The following is a 7,284-nucleotide window of genomic DNA, read 5'->3' as shown; positions in this document are numbered from 1 at the left end:
AAAAAATAAACATGTTGCCTTTGGATGTCACTTAAAAAAATCATTTCACTAGGAATCATATCTGTCATTCCAATTAATGGATGAATGTAAAATAGCTTTTTCGCTCTCATGTAGATTTAGATATTTTAGAAATATTTCTTAAAAAAAATAAAAATAAATTAATAACATAAAAATAATATAAAAATAAAAATTTTGAAATATTTCAAAATCTAATAAACAATAATGATATCAAAAGCTATATCTGACCGGATTCGCAATTGCCGGCTATAAATAGAGATGAATGCAATGCTTTTAGAGCTAAAATTCTGTATTGCATTTTATTTTTCTATTTCTGTTTGTGTTTGTGGACAATGGCCACCGGGGAGCTCATAGTGACATCGTCCTGTTTAAATAAGTCGATCGTAAACGAGTACAAGTGCTCGTCTTCGGCTCTAGAGAGGGTGCTCGCGAGCGCTGAGGTGAAGAGCCCAAAGGTGATGGCCCTGCGGTCAAGCTCGCACGAAGCTGTGAAGGAGATGGCGCAGTCCATTATCGACAATGACGATGTGAACGACCCGGTTTACCTCCTTGACCTCGGAGTGGTGGTTGATTTGTGGCACAAATGGCAGGAGGCCCTCCCCACTGTCTGCCCCTTTTACGCTGTCAAGTGTAACCCAGAGCCGGTGTTATTGTCGGCCCTGGCCACGCTTGGGTCTGGATTTGACTGCGCCAGCCGGGTGGAGATCGAAGCCATCCTGAAGCTCGGTGTCTCGCCCTATCGAATCGTCTACGCAAATCCATGCAAGGCAGTGACACACCTCAAATACGCGGCGAGCGTCGGCGTGAATCTAACAACGTTCGATTCCATTCAAGAAGTTGAGAAAATCAAGAAGTTCCACCCACGGTGCGCGTTGTTGCTGAGGGTGAAGGTACCCAACGAGGAGGCGGGAGGCGCGCGGATCCCGTTGGGTCGCAAGTACGGCGCCCTGCCCCAGGAAGTCGACCCGCGACTGCAGGCAGCACAGGGCTCTGGCCTAGCCGTGCAGGGCGTCTCGTTTCACGTTGGAAGCAGTGTCTCGCGCTCCGGCATCTACGCAAGCGCGATCGCGACCGTTCGGGACGTTTTCGATTCGGCCTCTCGGCTTGGGATGCCGAAACTTAGTATTGTTAATATCGGTGGCGGTTTCACCGCGGGACAGCTATTTGCAGAGGCCAAGCCTACAGTCCGAACGTCTTTGAAAACATACTTCCCCGACGAAATAAAGATTTTCGCTATGGGTGAGCCGGGTCGATATTTGGCCGCGAGCGCCTTCTGGCTGGTCTCCTGTGTAATCGGAGAACGGGTAAGAGGAGAAGTGAGGGAATATTGGATTAACGATGGCATCCATGGCTCCATGAGTTGTCTTATACACGACAAAGCCATCATCACTGCGCTCCCTCTGGCCTGCAAATCCCGCCGCTCGAATGCCTCCTGCACCGGGCTGCCCAGGTATCCATCTACTGTTTTTGGACCGACATGCGACGCTTCCGATATCCCTCCTGATCGATTACTTGCTGCCGGAGCTGGTGGTGGGAGACTGGCTTGTTTTTCCCAACATGGGCGCCTACGCTGCTGCTATCGGCACTAATTTTAATGGCTTCTCAGTTTCTGCCATTCCAACCTACTGTGCCGCCTCCTGCCTCCCTAGCCAGCCCAAGCCAAATGATTTAACAAGATTTTAATTATAGAAAACAAATCCTGTATTCGTCTCGCTTCGTTATCATTTGTATCTGATATCTGAATGTCCAATCATGTTTATTGGATATTATTTTATTATTATAATGAGTATATCAATAAGCTTCTTATAAGTGAGGGCCATTAACTTATGCAATGTTATGCAAGAAAGCCGCCCAAATAAGTTTTGGGTTAATCTTATGGCCGTTGGGTTAATCTTATGGCCGTTGTGTCCTTTTTGTTCTCGGCATATCTGTCGTTTTTGTTTTATTTGGCTTATATATATAGATTGCAACAGGTTTCTTTCGGCATCTGCTATCTGGTTTTTCTCAGTCTTTATCTGTGTTCTCTGCTATATGTTTCATGTGTTAGCTGTTTTTCTTTGCACACCTGTATATTTATTGCTGTTGGGATGATCTTTTTATTGTAGCCTTTCGGACTGCTCCCTTTTGTATCTCAACAGACTTTTTATATTGTCTTAATATAAATCTATTGAAGCTTTTTCTTCTGAAAAAGTGACGGCCGTTAACTAAGTTTCTATCTTCATAAATGAAAAGGTTCACTGTTTTCCACCAAAATATTATTATTTAGCAATTTTTTTGTATGTGAAATTGAGGTTTTCGTTTTTGTAACACCATATTTACAATACCCATAAGGGTCCATGTGACAGAAACACATATCAGTTGGATATATGATGAAATTTTTGGGAGGCTTCTGTTTGTAAACTGTGAATCGTTTGTTTTGGGTATTGTATTGGTTTTACGTTAACCGGTATTATAATGTTTCGGGTTTGGTATTTTATTAAATTTCAGCTATAAAATTTATAGCCAATAAAAATTGATTTATTATAAAAAATTATATAATTTTTGTTTAATTTTATAATGTTTTTTTTATTTAATATTAAAATATATTTAATTTGATGTAGTTGAATTGAAAATATAAAAAAAAAAATATAATTGTTCAATTAAAGATTAATTGAAGGTCAAAAGAATTGTGGGAAGAAAGAGTATGTATTTTTTGTTCTTTTGGAAAAGTGGAGACAGAAAATCATTTCATTTTAGAATGTGAGGCCTTCAACCATAACAGAGAAAGTTATGCAAACATAGTGGCAGCTAGCTCTTGGGATAATCTATTTAGCCACGAGTTTGTCAAAAAACTGGGAGCAATTATTGTGAGACTTCAGAGGAAAAAGACCCAATACATCAAACAAATGAAGAAGTAATCTGTCCCATAAACTATCCTTAACCTCCTAAATTTTAAAATAATTTCTTTTTTTCTTTTTCTTTTATTTTTTTTTATTTATTTTTTATTTAATTAAAGATATAAAAGTCCTGAAAATAGTCGGACCAACTATTATATACCTTTATTCTATTGAGTTGACATTTCTCCCCTTCCTTTATCAAGATCCACATCAGCAAAGCCATATCTGTCATTTAGCTCATTTGATTTCTCCACGAGGTTTTTATCAGCCCAATTTTTTCCGCCCTCCTCTTAAGGTTTTTTTTTTTTTTTTTTTTTTTTTTTTTTTTTTTCTAGTTATATATTATTATTATTATTTATTTATTTTTATTTTTTATTATTTTTGCTATTATTATTATTATTAGTATTATAAGACTTTTAAGTTAACTCAATATTATTTTTCTCGTTTTTTTTTCTTTTTCTTTAGAGAGTTAATTTTCTCATTTTATTATATTTATTAATTCTAACAGCCTATTTATATTACTTCAAATATTATAACGTCCTTTATAACTAATTTTCCATTTGAATACTAATTAGCTTATAATTTTAATAATACTTCTAAATAAACACCCATTATAATTATTTTATATATATTTTATATATTACTTTATATATTTATATTTATGCATATAATTTATTCTTATATTATAAGGTCCTTTATGTAACTAATTTTCCATTTAAATTCTAATTAACTTATAATTTTTAAATAATTAACTATTTTTCTAACTAACCTAACAACCTATTGATATTACTTTATATTTTTATATTTATGCGTATAATTTATTCAGATATTATAAGGTCCTTTATGTAACTAATTTCCTTTTAAATACTAATTAACTTATAATACTTTTAAATAAAATTATTTTATATATTTTTATATTACTTTATATATTTATATTTAGGCATTTAATTTATTCTTATATTATAAGGTCCTTTATGTAACTAATTTTCCATTTAAATACTAATTAACTTATAATTTTTAATAATACTTTTTGAATTAAATACCCATTAAAAATATTTTATATATTTTTATATATATTTTTAAGGGATTGGTCGTGAATACTACTAATTAAATTAATAAAATAATTTTGACCCCGGTCCTAGAGTCAAACTAGTAGTTGGTCAAGTTAGCCGTTGGAGGCTTTGCTCAACTATTTAACACGCTAAGCTGGATCTGTTTCTTCAACTTGTCCTGACGATGAACCACACTGGTTGGTTCAAAACACGTCGACAAATGGTATTTCATGTGATTTTGGCCGAAAAATCTCTCACAAACTTGATATGGATCACACAAACCTAAACTCTACAAATTAACTATCATTTACCATGTCAATCATAACAACAATAATCAACCATAATTAATATGTATTAATGTATAGATTGCCATATTAATATATAGATATCGAAATAAGTATATATTTTGATAAAGTTATTAAAATTTAAATAATTATAAGAAAGTTTATATTAAAGTGTCAAAATTTATATTAAAATTTTAAATACTTATATTAAATAGTTACATTTAGATTAATATATATTAAAATTAAAATTACATTAAAATTATCTAATTATATTAAAATAAAACAATCATATTTAAATTATAATGTTAAATAATAATAAAATTATATTATATTAAATATTATAATATAATTATAAATTCTATATTATATGTTTTATAATTATATTATAGTATTTATTAATAATAATTATATTATAGTATTTATTAATAATTGTATTATAACTGAGTAATATAATGTTAATATTAGTGATCTATTTTTTTAAGTCGTATAAATTCATTATTTTTTAATCATAACGATATATAAATTTTAAATCTAAATAGGTTGAATACTAAATCCAAAATCATATTTTGTTAAGTAAAATGTAAAAATATCACATAAAAATAGTTTGATAATCCTAATAAAACATATTCAATTAAAAATAATAAATATTCTTATAAATTTTTAAGATATATTCAAAAATATATCCTCTTTATATAGAGCTATATCCAGCCATATCCTCCCTTTGTAATAAGATACAAGTGCAATCTGATCTTTGAAATCTAAATTAAAAATATAATCCTTATCCACTCAAGAACCTTAAATCTTTGGAGTGTAATGGTTTGTACATTAAACAGCCCATGTACAAGAAAGGCCTCTCCTATTTTGCAATTTGGACATTCATTTCATATTCCTTAGGTGGTGGATTTAAATTTCAGTCTCGGAATTTTGGCAGGGAAGAATATAATTAATGTTCAAGCATTTAAATCATATGAAACAAAATCGAATAATGTATATTATTATTTGAACATAAAATACAATTTATTCATGCCATGGAACGTTGTATTTAAGTCTAAAATTCAACAATAAAAAAAATATAAGAAACAAGCTATTATAAAGGACACAAAACAAAATTTTGAAACAAATACGAATAAATCCTATTTGTCATATATATATAGATATATATATTTCACAGGTTAAAAACAGGTTAATGTTCTTAGGGTGTGCTAATTCCTATTTTTCTTCACTTCAACCCCCCACACATACATATATATATATTTCACAGGTTAATGTTTTTAGGCTGTGATAATTCCGAATGATAAGTGCTCATTTTCAAAGGTACACATGCAACAAAATCACTTAATACCATCAACATTAAACATACCAGGAGGACAGTTGTTTTTGCCTCGATGTTTTATTTTTAAAGATTCTGTCCTTACTTGCGAAAATGAAAAATATGAACTCAATATGAAATCGTAACCATCTATTTAAAAAAAAAAATCTAAATTGTATAGGCCTCTTCCAAATGAACTCAATATAAAATCTTAACTATCTATTTAAAAAAGTCTAAATTGTATAGGCCTCTTCCAAATTAACTCAATATGAAATCTTAACTATCTATTTCAAAAAAATTCTAAATTCTATCAGCCTCTACGAAAAGCCATACATTTATCAAAAGTAGCTCATGGAATCTAACCTAGGTCCAGGCTTTCAGGCTTTGATACTTAAAAAAGATTTGTAGTTACACTAAAACCCAAATGTAAGGTTTGTGTTTACACTAAAACTTTCCAAACCACTGACTAAAATCTCTAAAATAAAAATTACTGATTCCATAAAAATGCAATCATTCCTCCAACAAATAGTAAGTGTAATGAAAAAAAAGACGACCGCGAAGATTAGGCGTGAGAAAATTGTGATCATTGTGACCGATGAACATCGCAACTGAGATGAAGACAATGACTTGATGACAGGGCTACATCTCTTTGCGTTTTATTGTTTCTGTTTTTTAATGGCCACCAAGCTGCTCATAGTGACACGATAGTGACATGACAGGGCTACATCTCTTTGCGTTTTATCTTTTCTGTTTTTTAATGGCCACAAACCTATCGATTCGAGCGTAAACATGTGGAAGAGCTGGAGTTGTGATGAAGAAAAAGACGAAAGTGAAGATTAGGCAGGTTAAAATTGTGTTAGTAATTGAGAGGAAGACAATGCCTTGGCTTTAAGGTTTAGTTTTTCTTTTTCTGTTTGTGTTTGTGTTTGTGAACATGGCCACCGAGCAGTTCATAATGACAGGGTCGCCTTTTAGGTAAACCTACCGTGTGGAGCGTAAACGAGTGGAAGAGCTTGAGTTGTAATGAAGAGAAAAATATCTCTTTCAATCCTTTTCTCTTTTAATTTTACTATTTTCCAGCTGTAGAGAAAAGAAGACTAGCAAGTGTAGGAAACTAGTGGGACGGCCTCGCCCTGTGTCTGTGTTTATGTATATATAGATGTGATTTAACCATGGGGAGGTTTGGTCTTTACATGTCATGTGATCTAATTCCAAGCAAATACATAATGTCTTGTGATTTAATCTCAAGCAAAATTATATTTGTAAGCATAGATTTGGGCATAATTTTTTTAGTTGAAATATATATATATATATATATATATATATATATATATATATAATTTTAAACATGTTTATTTTAAAAAAAATTATAAAACTAAATATATTTATTTTCTAACCAGTTTTGCACAATATTTGTGAAAATAAGTTGTTGCAAGATTTATTTTCGATTAATAATATTGAGCAATTGTAAATATTAATTATTATATTGTAAATTAATTATTAGTTATTTATTTATTTATCTATTTATTTTTAATTTTGTTAGTTGAATAAGAATAATATGATACTGGTGGAGAAGTAGTGAGTGAATTATTATATGATGTCTAATATTTCTTATTAACTATATCTATATATTGAAATTATTATACTCCAATATTGAAATCACTGTACTTGTGAAAGAAGTAGTGAATCAATTATTATATGATGTTTAATATTTCTTATTAACTATATCTACATATTGAAATTAT

At 31.1% G+C, this 7,284-nt stretch overlaps 1 pseudogene; it reads left to right on the top strand.

Moving 5' to 3' along the window:
* The first annotated feature begins 350 nt into the window (after positions 1–350).
* On the top strand, positions 351–1,701 carry LOC149219835 (ornithine decarboxylase pseudogene; annotated as a pseudogene).
* Positions 1,702–7,284: the final 5,583 nt, after the last annotated feature.

This window comes from Pinus tabuliformis, chromosome Q (assembly GCF_031772625.1).
Source record: "Pinus tabuliformis cultivar Carrire ecotype Pingquan chromosome Q, CPIR1, whole genome shotgun sequence".
In the NCBI taxonomy this organism is placed as follows: domain Eukaryota; kingdom Viridiplantae; phylum Streptophyta; class Pinopsida; order Pinales; family Pinaceae; genus Pinus; species Pinus tabuliformis.
This window is presented reverse-complemented; position numbering and strand designations above follow the sequence as displayed.